Source organism: Gymnoscopelus braueri (genome assembly GCF_963280865.1).
Source record: "Gymnoscopelus braueri genome assembly, chromosome: 12".
In the NCBI taxonomy this organism is placed as follows: Eukaryota; Metazoa; Chordata; class Actinopteri; order Myctophiformes; family Myctophidae; genus Gymnoscopelus; species Gymnoscopelus braueri.
Window position 1 is genome coordinate 52,807,195 of NC_137614.1, and position 16,201 is coordinate 52,823,395.

The window sequence follows — 16,201 nt, forward strand, 5'->3', positions numbered from 1 at the left end:
CTACTTAAACGTTCAGGTTTCAAATATAAAGTGCTTACCTCATGGCCACGGATGTTACAATTATGTACGGGCCCTCAGAAGTACCCGTATCGTCCGTATTGTTAAATAAAAAGCATTTTAATCCGATCTGTGTCAGATCTCCGTATGCTTTCAACTGCGTGACCCTATCGATTGGGAGGTGTATTGCACTCTGATACATTATAACTCTATGAGGAACATGGCCACCGATCAGGATTAAAATGCTTTTTCATTGACTAATACGGAACATACGGGTACTTCTGACGGCCCGTACATAATTGTAACATCCGTGGCCATGGGGTAAGCACTTTATATTTGAAATCTGAACGTTTATGTAGATGTACGGACCCCAACTGTGAAAGTGCAAAGACTATTTTGAACCTACTCCAAGACTGTCAGTTAATATGAATATATGACAGTCATGTATATCAAGGCTAGTATGAGTAGGATCTTTACTGTGTCAGTCCACAGTAATGTTCATGTGATTGTCAAGTGAAGTTAAACATTTGTCATGCTGTACAGTGTTGCCAGATGTTGCGAGAGAAATAAGCCACCAGGTCTATGAAAACAAGCCTAAAAGAAGCGACTAGGCCACATTAAACCTATATGCATCGGATATTTGAAAATAGACAATCTAGATCTGCTATTTTCCAAAGAATCTTGAAACATTTTAATGGGATGGGGGGGGGGGGGGGCATGGACAAATTCATATTCATTTTGCGGGTCCTTGCTTGACATGACAATGTTTGAGAACCACTGTTTAAATAACATTAGGGAAGCAAGCCCCTTTAGAACCAAGCCCCAAAAACCACAACCCGCAACTACCAATATTTACAACCGACTTCATAGAAGAACGAGCCCAAAGTCACTTATAATATTAGCAGACATGGCAACACTGATGCTGTAGCGTTGTGAGGCCTAGAATGACCCATCCAGGTAATGCATGGCATTGAAAATCGTTTCCCTGTCTTGTTCATGGGCTGCTCGAGGCGTCATCATCTTTCCATCATCTTTTTCTATTTAGTTGTTTTGATTTAAGTCGTTATGCCAATTAACTCCTCTCCACACACATGTCTGTGTTGTCACTGCTGTCGTATCCTACTGACTCACCTGTCAGTGATGAGCCCCCACCAGGAGGACGTAGAGTCTTCGTCCTACTCCTCCCGCCCAACACTCCCCGCTGACAGGTGTAAAAAAGGCTGCTTACGTCATCAAATACAATAGTCCATCCCTACTAGTGAACGTAAGTTGTTGCTTGGGGATGTATTTTGGGTCACATTCCAGTGTTTGAACTGCACTACTATTGGCTACTACTCACCTTATTCACTTTACACCATTATTTGCATCGTTGGGATCACTCTTTTGTTACGTTTCCCTTGCGTAATCTTAAATTGAGCGCTTTGTCTTCTACAGTACTGTATATAAACTGTATAAACCATTGCACCCAACGTTCATATGTTGTTTGACTATAATAACTGGAGACTACTGTGTCCAGTCATTAATGTCCTTTTTCAATTGCTTCATTTCAGACCAGTGTGTGGAGTCCAGACTGCAGGTGAAGATGAACTCTCCAGACTCAGCACCTGAAGACCATCCACACCTCAGTAAGTATTGTCACTATACGATAGTCTTGGCAAAAATATATAATGATAATATCTGGATATTCATAGCCATCATTAAATATCACTCAATATTCCTTTTTAACATGTTTTATTTTCATTACAATATCCAAAAGCACGTCCTCTTTTTCACAAAAGCAAAACAAAAGAACCGGGGCGGCAGTGGCTCAGGGGTAGAGTGCCCGGGTAGACTGAACTGGAAACCGCACGGTTCCCAGTTCGATCCCGGGCTGGGGGGCTACCCCAGAGTTAGTGTCGAAGTGTCCTTGAGCAAGACGCTGAACCCCTAATTGGCATTGCTCCCGATGAGCAGGTTGGTGCCTTGCATGGTTTCCTCCGAATGTGTGTGTGAATGGGTGAATGTAAAGCGCTTTGGATAAAAGCGCTATATAAATGCACCTTTTACCATGTATTTACCAAAAGAAAATCTGCACCAAATAGTACATTTTTTACAGAGTGGCCGTAGACCAAAGCATCTAGAACAGGGTTTGTCTGTCACACAGCTCAAGCCGCTAAGTGCATGACGTTACGAAACAGAAGCACATGAAAGCCTTAAATGCCAGGTAAAAGTTTGGTAATAGGTGAAAACTGATTTTATGGCGTGCCTCTGTAGGGGGTGAGAGGTCTAGACATGGGTCTGTTAGTCTGCTCTGTGTGAGATAACAGATCTTTGACAAGCTTTTTTGAAGCTTCTTGATGTGAGGGTGTAACCACTTCAACCCTAGCATCCCTATGCTGTGGGGGGGGAGGAGGGGGGTTGAAAAAATCTACAAAGGCAACGTGTCTTAAGAGATTTGGTTTAGAGGGAAAAGAGAAAGGACCAAGTACAGAGTCGGCGCTGCTCAACATTAGAATTAGTTAACTAAGCATGTTTTTCACTCTTTCAGAGAATATCCGTGGTCGTAATGGGGACATAGTTAACAATAGATGCCAAAAAATAAATAAATGTATAATTGTTGAGAATTCTTCCAATCTTAATGTCTTCCTGTCGAACAAAAGAAATAACATAACATGAGATTACATCGGCGGGTAAGTAGGTAGCCTTGAGAACTAATTATTCCCGAGCCATGTGGCCCATAGGCCAGGAGCTTACCTCCTGTTTCTGTGGCGTGAGGTGGCTTGATGTGCAAGTATATCCCCCAGCCATGATGTAAATGGTAAATGGCGCTTTTATCCAAAAGCGCTTTACATAGATTGTGCATTACATTCACACACACATTCATACACCGATGGAGGAGGAAACCATGCAAGGCACCAACCTGCTCATCAGGAGCAATTGAGGGTTCAGCGTCTTGCTCAAGGACACTTCTACACTAACTCTGGGGGAGCGCCCCCAGCCCGGGATCGAACTGGGACTTACCCCAATCCAACCCTTGATGCTGAATGCCCAGCGGGGAGACATTGCGTCCTATTCATAGTCTTTGGTATGACCCGGCCGGGGTATTGAACCCCTGACCTCCCAATCTCAGGGCGGACACTCTTAACCATGCCAATGAGCTGGCTTTTTTAATCGGCGGGTACTAACCAATTGTAACATATTAAGCACTTCGTCAAGTAGTCTTTCAAACAGCTATGATTCATCAGCCTATGCTAGATACTAGAGGGCAGTGCTACTCTGTTGAATCTGAACAAGGAGGATGGCCGAAGGGTGCGTTATTAATTATGTTATAAACAGTACATTAAATGTTTCCAAAAACATTTGAGGTGAGAAATAGACAATGCAGTAACATACACTTGATTCATCTCTGCCTTGTGCAACACAACGACTTTAGATCACATACCGTAAATTTCGGACTATAAGCTGTGACTTTTTTCCCATTTTTCGACCCTGCGGCTTATATAACGGTGCGGCTTATCTATGGATTTTTACAGCTAACGGCCACTAGGGGACCTCCTAATTCTATGGATTTTACAGGTTACAGTCCACCACTACATAAATAAAGTTTATTATTATTATTATTATTATCTAATGTTGACCCCCCCCCCCCAACCCCCCCGGGGCTCCGCTCCGATCCCCCCCGCCCCCCGCGCACCGCTCAGAAAAAAGAAAAGAAAAGTATTTTGTTGCGTGTCTAAATCACTTTCTCTTTTATCCCAAATGCGTCCCAATCAGTACCCACCATAGAGGCAAGGCAGGCGGCCGCCTGCCCAACTAAAATCTAGCATCCCCTAGAAAATTAAGTAAAAGACTGAAAAACAGGCAGTGAAAAAAATCTTAAATGCTTAAATGTGGAATAAATAATGGACCTTGATATGAAAAAGGTTGAAAACCAATGGCCTAGAGGAGAGGGGATGAGAGAGGAGAATGAAGAGACGGACAAAAACGACAGAAAGTGGTTGTCTCTAGTAGTCTACACCCTCCCCAATACCGGTTAGGGTTGGCAGTGACAGGGACTATACAGTACATAATATTGTCTCTGTCGGGTGGAAACCTCATAGAGCTTGTAGATCTAGTTTTGTTGCTTTTGTGTGACGCTGTAGGATGATTAGAAGGTCATTCATTTACACCACTGGAGAGAGAGGCTCGCCGCTCGCGTCGCAAAAGCCAGTGTTGTTAATTCAGCCAAAATCATTTGCGTTTCAAATCGTATTGTTTGATCGGCTGGTGATATAACTTTACAGTCACAAGGTATTTATAAACATACTTGTGTGGATGACGGTGACGGAGAGTTGGATCTGGACGCGCTGCGCACTTCTGTGTTGCTCGCACAGACAATGTGTGTACAACAACATGTGGTGCGCGGCCAAGACCGCGGTCCACGCTCTGCTCTTACTTTTTATTACTGATTTTATGTTAAAACTAAATGTTAAAAAATGATTGATTAAGTGATATTACTCAAACAGAGAACATAACCTCTCCAGAATCATAGTCAGCAAAGTTTCACAGCGTGCTGGTTAGAAGTGCTGCATAGAACTGCTGGAGTGGAGTACTGGAATAGAGTGCTTTGATCGGAGCGTTTGATCGGCATTTTCGCTGTGATGCGATTCGATCTCAGTATACAGGACAGCAGACAATATCATACAATATGAAAGGAGCTGCGAGCCTGCGACCACCTTGCGAGGAGATGTACGCTACAGCCGATGAGAGCACATTACAGCCACATGGAAGGTTGGTGGACCTGACCACAACAAACAGATCCCCCGCATAGTTACCGTCCAGTCCTGTATTAAGTTAAACATTATTATAAAACAGAATGAGAGTGAGCGAGCGTGCTCAAAGGGGGGCTGTTTATTTGAGACTATTGCACAGAGATAGAGAGAGAGACACACACACAGAGAGCGAGCGGTGTGTGTGTGTGTGTGTGTGTGTGTGTGTGTGTGTGTGTGTGTGTGTGTGTGTGTGTGTGTGTGTGTGTGTGTGTGTGTGTGTGTGTGTGTGTGTGTGTGTGTGTGTGTGTGTGTGTGTGTGTGTGCGCGCGCGCGCGCGCGCGTGCGTGCGTGCGTGCGTGCGTGTCGTTGTCTGTGAGTGTTGCCAGATTTTGCAAGAGAAATAAGCAAGAAGGTTTGTGAAAACAAGCCCAACGAAAGTGACTATGAGCACTTTTAACCTATATACAAATACATTGGATTTATGAAAATAGCCGATCTACAAGCTCACGTTGTAGATAGGCTATTTTCAAAGAAGAACATATTGGAGAAAAAAATATGGAAATTGTGGAATATTTCCAAATCCACACAGATCTTGTATGGGGGTCTGTGGCACAACATATTTTCAGAAGGGGGGAGGTCTGCAGGCAAATATTAATTTGGGGGTCCTTGCCATGAAAATGTTTGAAAACAACTCAGGACACAAGGCCAAATAAGCAACTAAACTGTCAAGCAACTTTAGAGAAAAAACAAGCCCAAAGTCGCTTATAATAAGCGGACATGGCAACGCTAGTGCTGCGTAAGTGCGTAGCCTAGGCTACTTGAAGAGAGAGAGAGAGAAAGAGAGAGACGCATCACGGCCCACGGGAGACGCCGATTAAAGTGACTTGGAATAAAAACAAGTGTATGTATTGGGTCTGATCCTGGATAGCATCTTAGTGAACTATCCTACAGTGTGTAATCCCTGGTCGGGGATCAATCTATAGTGTGAAAACCACAACGATATATGACAGCCGATTTCAAGAAATAAACTCCTGCAGTGTGTAATGCTTAACGATCAGACGACCCCCGACCACTTTAAAAGTCCTACAGTGTGTACCTGCCCTTAATCGGATCGCGACATCTCTACTTGTTTGTTGAAATGTTAATACATGGGAGCTTCCCCAAACAGCCATCTCTTTCCCGACAGTCCCCTCTGTGCACGTACCCTTACATATGGTAATTAAACATTAAAACACCCGCGGCTTATAGTCCAGTGCGGCTTATATATGTACAAATCATTCAATTTAGCTGCTGCAGCTTATATTCAGGTGCGCCTTATAGTGCGAAAATTACGGTACTTTAAATCACACATGCACACTGTGTGACTGTTGTAAACATTGAGCTGGAAAACTCAGCTGTGCTTGGCTCAGAGTCACCCAGCCCCTAATCTGAGTTCCCAGAAGTTTTCGCCAGCTCTCGCATACAAACGGGAGGGGCGAGGAAACTTCTGGGCCAGAGCCCTGGTATTTGTGGACGGGATGTAACTTACGCTCAGAATCTGAGCGGACACGCCTCTAACCGGTCTGAGAGCTGTGCAACTCGTCTAAAAAGTCAGACGAGAGGCAAACAGCAGTACACAACAATGGCGGCCGCAATTTCTCAAGGAGAAATTGCTTCCCGTCGCTCCTATTTACATGCAACACCCACTGCATGTGGATCCCGCCCCCTTTTCTTCATTGGCTGTTGATTTGAATCAGAACGCAGTGGCCGCGCCTCTGCTGTCCAGGCTCTGAGGCGATGTTAAGATATTGCTGCAAAAAGCCATTTCAGCTGGTCTTAAGTAAAGACCAGCTTCAAATAAGTATATCTGCTTCAACTATTTCCAGATGTCAGTGCATGGCACGTCACTTGAAAGCTTACAGTCTGCACTTTAATAATCTGCACAAAACTGAGTAATAAAATGACCATGACTTGCAGCACATCCTATTAGATGTGGGAAAAAAACTTGCTTGGCCTATTGGCAGCAACAAGAAATGTGGCGCTGATCGGTGCAGTGGTTAGTGAAATTAGCCCCAGACACAAGACCAAACATGTCAAGCTTTTGTGTTTGGAGGTGCTTCTGTTTCATAACGCCATGCACTTAGTGGCATGAGATATGATTGGTCTACTTTGGAGGCGACATACATACATACTGTAGATACAATCCAGTTGTGTATAGCTTGGCCTACAAGCCTAACTTACTCCCAAATCAGAGCTCACATATTGATTGATTGATTGATTGAATACTTCAAATAATGTAAACTGCATGGAGGTACAGTAAAACATTTAGGCTAAAAGGATAACACAAAAAAAAAAGGTTTTAATGATTCAAATGAAATATGTGTTCTATCACCCCATTTCATTTGTTGGGTAATAAAACTAAATATATCGATTCAGTTACTTTTTAAAAGATGTATTTGACTATAATCTTGCTAAAATCTTCGAGCCTGCTTTAGAGTTTCCAGAACCACCTGTAACAACCTGTACTGTACTTATTTAGTAACCGTAGTAGTTACCTTAGCAGGTAATAGCTATGTATGTACTGTACATGGAAGATGGAAACATAGATCAAAATCTTAGGATCCCAGTATTCACTATCATGTTATGTTTCTACTCCTAGACAACTGTAAAGAAGAGGTTTCTCCTGAACAGGAGAGGAGCTCCAGTCTGCTCCAGGAGGAACCAGAGCCTCCACACATTAAAGAGGAACAGGAGGAGCCACTTCAAAGACCAGAGGAGCCTGTTGGGTCAATGTTGACATTACTAGCAGTGAAAAATAAAGTTAATGAAGACATCTCTTCACACTGCTCTGAAGTTGAAGTTGAACTTGAATCTGATACTGAAGTCACTGAAGACAGTGATGATTGTGGGGAGACAAGTGGAGGTGTCCACCCTGGAGAAAAACCTTTCCACTGTAAACATTGTGACAAGACTTTCATTCAGTCAAATGACCTGAAGAGACACCAGCGTATCCACACTAGAGAAAAACCTTTCCACTGTAAACATTGTACCAAGAGTTTCAGTGTTTCACATCAGCTGAAGACACACCAGCATGACCACACTGGGGTAAAACCTTTCTACTGTGAACATTGCGAGAAGAGTTTCAATCAGTCAAATGACCTGAAGAGACACCAGCATATCCACACTGGAGAAAAAGCTTTCCACTGTGAACTTTGCGACAAGAGTTTCGGTTTTTCATCTGTTCTGAAAAGACACCAGCATGTCCACACTGGGGAAAAACCTTTCCATTGTGAACATTGTGACAAGACTTTCATTCAGTCATATGACCTGAAGAGACACCAGCGTATCCACACTGGGGTAAAACCTTTCCACTGTAAACATTGTGACAAGACTTTCATTCAGTCAATTGACCTGAAGAGACACCAGCGTATCCACACTAGAGAAAAAGCTTTCCACTGTAAACATTGTACCAGGAGTTTCAGTTTTTCATCTGACCTGAAAAAACACCAGCATGTCCACACTGGGGAAAAACATTTCCACTGTGAACATTGCGACAAGAGTTTCAGTTTTTCATCTGGTCTGATAAGACACCAGCGTGTCCACACTGGGGAAAAACCTTTCCATTGTGAACATTGCAACAAGACTTTCACTCGGCTATGTGGCCTGAAGAGACACCAGCTTCATCAGTATCATTAATAGTCGGACGTAAGGAGATGTAACGAGTGCCGACGCTCCTTACGTTGTTGGTTTTGTCTCCCCCTCCGTTACCTGCGGCTCCAGTATTTCCTTCCGTGCGATCAACATTCACCGCCAGGCCGACGTGTACGTTGCCTGTAGTACCCTTGGCGCCCGTTGGCCGTATAAGGAAAAAAAAGGTTTCCTCTGGCCCTCTTTCTCCAAAAAAAGACCCACGTTGGTGGAAGTACTTTAGTAAATGTACTTAATTACTTAGACCAATACCCGACCCGTCGATCCACGGGTCCGTGACAAAATGAACCCAGTCATTCCCAAACACACACACACACACACACACAAATAATATAGCACCGTGCAAAACTCACGTTCTGTAGACAACCATTGTTTTTGTCTCGTTTGTGGACTAGTTTGTGACTTTTATTTTTCACCTAAAGGTAATGCAAATAATGTTGTTGTCATTCATTTATACTAAATGACCATGTAAACCATATCAATTGTATAAGGTACTGTTTTACTAGAATGTTAGTTTTTATATTATGATTTAATGTCATTTTGCTGTGTTCTATTACATGCCCAATGGATTGGGCACTATTCCAATTATTTTACCTATTAAATATCAGTTAACTGAGGGGAATTTGCATGTATTTTTACTGAATTGTGACAGTAATTGTTACAATTAATGGAATGGCTTTGATCATTTTTTAGTTGCATTACATAATCAAATTGTGATTTATTTATTTACATTTGATATGAAACAGGGCAGGAATTTCACGGCGGCCACGTTGTTGCCGCCCCTCTCTTTGGCCGTGTGTCCTTCGAAAAATGACATGCCCTTATACGGCCACAGCTGATTTCACAGTTTTTCCTCTGTGCGATTTTCCTGTCAATATAGTTTCTTTTTGTAGACACCAGTGCCTTTGGTTGAGCTGCGCACCTACCACATGACCAGTGGTACCACATGACCAGTGGTAGTTTGGTTTTCGAGCCTCGTATGAACCGTCGGAATCCCGCAACACAGTGTTATACGACACGAAAGCATCACCGGGCCAAACGGGAGATAAATCTAACGCAGCCTGTTGAACTAATCAATGGTAGGTTCGATTTCTAGCCTATATTCCAGTTTAAAATGCTGTGGATCAAGCAATGCTTTTGACAGAGAGAGAGAATTCCGTAGTAGGGGACCGTAGTAGGGGACCGATGTGCCCCGATACAGCAAAATCCCAAAATGATGAGTCTTAACCCATTAAGACCTGAGGCCGATTAAAAAAAAATAACATTTTTTTGAAAAAAAGTTAATATTTTTTTTCACGATTTTTCAAAAATAGCAGATCTACAAGCTCATAGCGGGGCACTCGGTGCCGCGCTATGAGCTTGTATATCTGCTATTTTTGAATAGCCAAAGAAATATAAAGTGACACAGATGCGTTCCAGGTCTTAAAGGGTTAATGTCCAGTAAGCAATGGATATGAAATGAAATGGAATGAATGAATAACTGCAAACAAAGTTTAGGCTATGAATATCATACACAAGCAGAGAGAAGCTGTGACCTCACCGCTCTGATGGACAATAAATAAATAATAATTTTGCAAACGACATCCATGTTCTGTTCGTTTGTCAACAATGATCTAAATGGGAAGTTTATTTCAGCAGCTATATTGTGACAGTTTGACATTGTTTGAGCCCGTTTTTGGTGCGCAGCACAGTCCTCGTTTAAGTTAATTGCTTTCACCTATTGTACTGCTTCGCGCAACAGGGCAGATCTCCGCCAGGCCAGGTTGACCTAACCAGGCCCGTGAAATTCATTGGCAGTCATAGTCGCCAATTAGAATGAAATCTGCTAAAACTGACTCATGTACTGATACAGAACCATATATAGGCTATATATTGTCCCTGCGGGTGGAAACCTTGTTTGTTCCTTTTTTTAAATTATTTAAAAACAATTTAAAATGGTGATAATTGCCAATCTACAAGCTATAAAAATAAAGTATAAATATAATAAATAAATATTATATTTTAAATAGTGAAAAATCAACTAAAGTCATTGGCCGCGTTTCCCAAAGAGATTCGTAGAGATGCTGCGTTGAGCATCTGCGCAGGTTCTACGACGGGTCTTACGTGTTTGATTGATTGATGTAGTTTATTTAGAAAGACATGAGAATAGTACATGACAGTACATAGCAGTACATGGAAGTACAAATTCACAATACAAGGTCTACTAAACTGGAAACCCTCATTAAGCACTAAGCTTGTTTAAGATGAGAACCCCATGCACACAAATCATGATGAAATATAAGAGGCAGGCAGATATACACACTACTATACAGAATGTCATACAATCAGCTTTCCGGTTACTGGTATGACGAGAGAAAAAAATATATATATACAAAAGAGGAAAATGAAGGAAGGGGGGGGGGGGGGGGGGGGGTAGGTTAAGACTTAGACAGGGGCCATTTTCGAATTGCAGCCTCCTGAAGGTGTATCTTTAGGGCAGTTTTGAAAGTGAGTAGGGTTTTACACTCCTTTACTCCTTTTGGTAGGGCATTCCACATTTTTGTTGAATAGCATGAGAACGAGTTCATACCCTTAGTTGAGCCAAATCTGGGTTGAACATGATCCGTGGAGCTGCCTCTGGTGTTATGATCATGGACTGCATTAACATTTTGGAAGTATTTTGACAAATACAGGGGGATCCCAATGTTGTGGTGTATCTTGAAGACCAGGCCCATAGCAAGTTGCTGTACTCTGTCCTCAACCCTAAGCCATCCAATCCTAGCAAAATGAGCAGGGGTTAGATGGGTTCTGTGATTGAGGCCAAGAAGTAGCCTTACAAGTTTGTTTTGGGATGTTTGGAGCCTTGTTTTTAAGGCCTTGGAGGTGTTATGATACCATGAAGTGCATGCATAATCATAATGACCTTGAATGAGGGCCCCTGCAAGAATCTTCAGAGTATTCTTACTGACTAGGCGATCAATCATCCACAAATAGCGTGTTGTTTGGTTGACATTTTTAATCACTTTTTCGGCGTTTTTGTTACCAGAGAGGTTTGCCTCCAAGATGGAGCCCAGGTAGGTAATTTCATCCTTTCTTTGGATGACATCATCACCCACTTTGATCGTGAAACTCTCTGCCTTGCTAAGGTTAGGACTGGACCCAAAGAGGATGGATTCTGTTTTACCCAGGTGTAATGAAAGTTTGTTGTCAGAGAGCCAGATGCAGATCTTGTTGAGTTCGGAGCTGAGAGTTTTCTCAACCTGCAGCCTGTCCCTGTCCGAGACTAGCAGGGCCGAGTCATCTGCGAACAGGAACAGCTTGCAGTCGCAGGCCGATGACATGTCATTCACATATATCAGGAACAGTAAAGGTCCTAGTATACTTCCTTGTGGGACACCACAAGTCACAGGGAGGGGGGGGGACTGGGTGCCGTTTACTTACACCACTTGCTCCCTCCCTTCCAGGTAGGATCTCATCCAGTTCACTGACGTATCATCAAAACCTATTGCTTTGAGCTTATTGATCATAATTGGGTGATTGACGGTGTCAAAGGCCTTCTGGAGGTCCAGCATGACCATGCCGCAATATTTGCCCTTGTCGACATCTTGTTTGATAGAGTCGTTCAAATAGAGAAGGCATGTGTCAGTGGAGTGGTTTGTTCTGAAGCCAGATTGGAATTTGTAGATCAGATTTTTTTCGGCAAGATACTTATCGACCTGTTCATAGACTATTTTCTCCATGACTTTCGAAATGGAGCTAAGAATAGAAATAGGGCGGTAGTTGCCAGGGTCTAATTTGTTTCCTTTTTTGTACAGAGGGGTCACCCTTGCTTTTTTGAAATCGTTAGGGACCCGTCCCTGTATGATGGAGAGGTTTATTATGTGGGTAATGATTGGAGCAATGGAGGCGGCTGAGTATTTTAGAAATTTGGCGGGGATGTTGTCGAGGCCTGTGGCTTTGTGTTGATGAAGAGCACTCAATTTTTTAAACACCTCTTCTGTTTTCACAGGGGAGAGTTTAAAATCATCTTTGCGTACACCCTGTTTTTTGTAAAATGAGTCAATATGCTCTTCACCATAGCACCCAGAGTGAGGGGGTAGTTTTTCAACCAAATCTGAGGTTATGGTCGTGAAGAATATGTTGAGGATTTTACTCACTTCATGTTTGGATGTGAAGAGAGTGTCATTCACCTTGAGGCTTATGTTTGTAAACCTGGTTTTCAATTTCTTGCTGCAGCCTAGTAGGTTGTTGAATAGCTTCCAAAGCTCTCGTGGTTTGCTTTTATTTTCCTCAATTTTGTCATCAAGGAAGCTTTTTTCTGCTAATTCGAGCATGCCATTAACCTTGTTTCTTAGCTTGTTTCTTTCTTTTACAAGTTTAGCTACGTGGGATTCGAGACCTTTGTTAAAACACCTGGCGAGTTTGATCCTACCTTTATGAAGCTCAGAACACTTTTTGTTTCTGACCTTCATGGCAGTAAGGATGTCCGAATTCATCCATGGTACCGGGCGGGTTTTGACCCTGATGGTTTTCATGGGAGCCACACTGTCCAAAATTTGAATGAATTTGGTTTTGAAACCAAGCCAAGATTTGTCTACCTGTGTGCTGTTTAGTACGTCGGACCAGTCCAGTTCCTCTAGCCTGTGATCTAAGTCCTCACTCTTATAGTTTTTGAGGTCTCTGATCGTGACTGATTTGTGGTAACCGGTCTTAGGTTTACGTTTCTTTCTGGTGCAGAAGATCATGTTATGATCAGATATGCCACAGGTAGAAACACCACTATTGAGGATTTTGTCCTTGTCCGTTGTTAGAATGAGATCTATGGTAGTTTGAGTGGTAGCACACAGCCTTGTGGGCTGAGTGATCAGCTGGTGGAGTGAGTGCCGATGACAAAACCCCTTGAATGACTTATACACTGACGCTTCCTTACGGATCATGTCTGTGTTAAAGTCACCAAGAAGTATCGTCTCCGCACACTCCACCTTAGCTAAACACTCCTCAAGTCTTTCATAGAAATCAGTCTGGTTAGGAGGTCTGTATATGGTACCGACTAGCACAGGATTGGCATTTTTAAAAATGATCTCGACCCACACAGCTTCAATGGCTGCATCCTTCAGGTCTTCGCGAAGGACGCAGTCATTGTCCTTATGTACATACATGCATACACAACCTCCGTTTCTCCCATTAATGCTCCTATCATTTCTGAAAAGTTTGTAGTTTTCAATTTCAATCTCAGAGTCCCTTATCGTGTGATCAAGTTTTGTTTCAGAGAAAGTTAAAATGTCAACCTTACCATCATAAAATATCTGCCTGATTTGTGTTAGCTTGTTTCCTACAAGGGAATTCACATTGAGGTGAATCATGTGCAAGCCAACACCGAACGATTTGATCATTTGATCAATAGAGAGATGTTTGTCCACTGATAGATCAAGTTGAGGAGCAGTATCGAGGGGGGAGGGGGGTGTTGTGGTGTCCATCAAAGAATCTGTTCCGTCGTAGGCAACCAGCTGTGGGGGTTGGGGGGGACCCTGCTCGGCCTCTGCTCGGACGCTGGCCGTGGAAGGAACCGTAGGTTGAAAACGGTGCTTCAGGGCCTCTGCTCCGGTAGAAACAGCTAGGTGACTCCTTGGTTCCGCGTCCTCAGCTACGCTGCATCTCCCGGTTGATCGCCGTAGTACGTCGGTGCAAGCGTCCTCGTCGACGGTTGCGGTGGAATCAACGTGGGTGTTTCGGTTGATCATCGGGGTTGATTCGCCTAGTTGAGTTGGCGGGGAGCCATCGGTGTTGTCGACGTAGCTAGCGTTGGTAGCAACATTAGCTCCTGTGATCCGGAAGTCTGTCCACACAGTCTGCGCAGTACCATAGCAGCCACGTAGATTTCAGGTCATGCGCAGCCTACGCAGCTTGCGCAAGAGCCTGGGACCCGGCGAAACCAACGCTCTACCCTCATTAGTAGCAGCTGGTTGTGCCCAACGTGCAATCGCTTCCCACGTCCACGGCGTTACGTGTCTGCTAAAACTACATTTGGGAGACAGAATGGCGTATCCTACTCTCCTCCTACTTCTGCGAGAGGCGTAGCCCTGCAGTGCTGCCCTACGAAGCAGTTTGTTACTAGCGCCCTGGGGCGGTAGTAACACCCATCGTAGCGAAATAGATCTATGAAAAGACCGACCGACCGACCGACCCCACACACACACACACACACACACACACACACACACACACACACACACACACACACACACACACACACACACACACACACACACACACACACACACACACACACACACACACACACACACACACACACACACACACACACACACACACACACACACAGCTCCGCTGCTTCTAGCCCTGGTTCTGAGCGTTAGTGGGTACAGCCACACATGTCCGTAAAGCGTCCGTCAAGTTGCCGTACGGACGCCGGAAGTCCCATCCACTCCCATGTTAAGTTTAAAACCGGAAGTACCGTTCCGTTTTTTTTTTTTAACATGGGAGTGGATGGGACTTCTGGCGTCCGTACGGCAACTTGACGGACGCTTTACGGACATGTGTGACTGTACCCAGAGAGTAAACTAACGCTCTATGCATGAACCCGAAGTTTACAAATTGTACTCTCACGGATGATCCGATCGTCTGATAAAAATATTAAGCATATGCCAAGTTAACTAAAGGTATATAAATGATGCTGAGCTAAACATGTTTCCTTAATTTCGAAGTTTTATAGTTAAACGTTATGATTAAAGTCCCCAGTTCCTCTCACAAAGTGACAGCTCTTGCGCTCGCCATGTTTATGAACGGTTAAAAAAACTTTTGAAAATAGCAGATCTACAAGCTCACAACGCCTCACAAGCTTGTAGATTTGCTATTTTCAAAAGATTTTAATACATATTAAATTTGGGAAATGGGACATTCTGCATTCCTTTACTTTTGGTATTTTAAGTATATTTAATTTACTTGCATAATGGGGACACTTTAGTGTTTTATATACCTTGCAGATGTCACCTCACCGCTGTAATTTAATTCATAAATATATTATTCAAAAGTTGTATTTGGAGTGGACTGCTTCAGGACATCTGACAGTTGGCTCTGGTATTTTTATGATCCATTTCACTTTCGCAAAGGGTGTTTAAACTGCTGTGTAGCGCAGGACAGCACTACGTAGTTTACGTAGGCTTTACGTAGACTTCGTCCAGGAGGTGTTCACGTGCATGCTGTCTCACGAATGTAGTTTTAGCACACACGTAATGAGAACCTACGACGATGGTGCCTCCTGAAGCCAGTTTAGATGGCACGTTGGGCACACACAGCTGCTACTAACGAAGACAGTGCGTGGCGGGGTTGCTACTGCGCAGGTGCGTGGAGGCTCTTACGCAGCTTCTAGGCTGCGCAGGAGCTCAAATTCGTTTGGGAAACCCGGCCATTATTAGTTTAAGTTCAATCACATTTCATTTGAATGAAAATAACTTGTGGGGAAAATGCATACAATCTCTAATCTGTGATTCTAACGTGACCCCTACCTATAGGGCATAGCAGTGGCAGCCATTTTCTGGTTCCACTTCAAAATACTCAATGCATTTTTCCCATTGACATTTCCAAAAATATTTATATCAATTAATTTAAACCTAGAATCCAGCCATCCAGGGTCCTGGTGAATCATGACCATAAAACGTTTGATTCTGTGAAAAAAACTTTTTTCTTTATTAAATATAGTATATCATATAATTAAATATAAAATAAAATAAAATCACAGAAAAAAATGTTTGGGTTATATTATAAGTTTGCAGTGAACAAACCTTTGT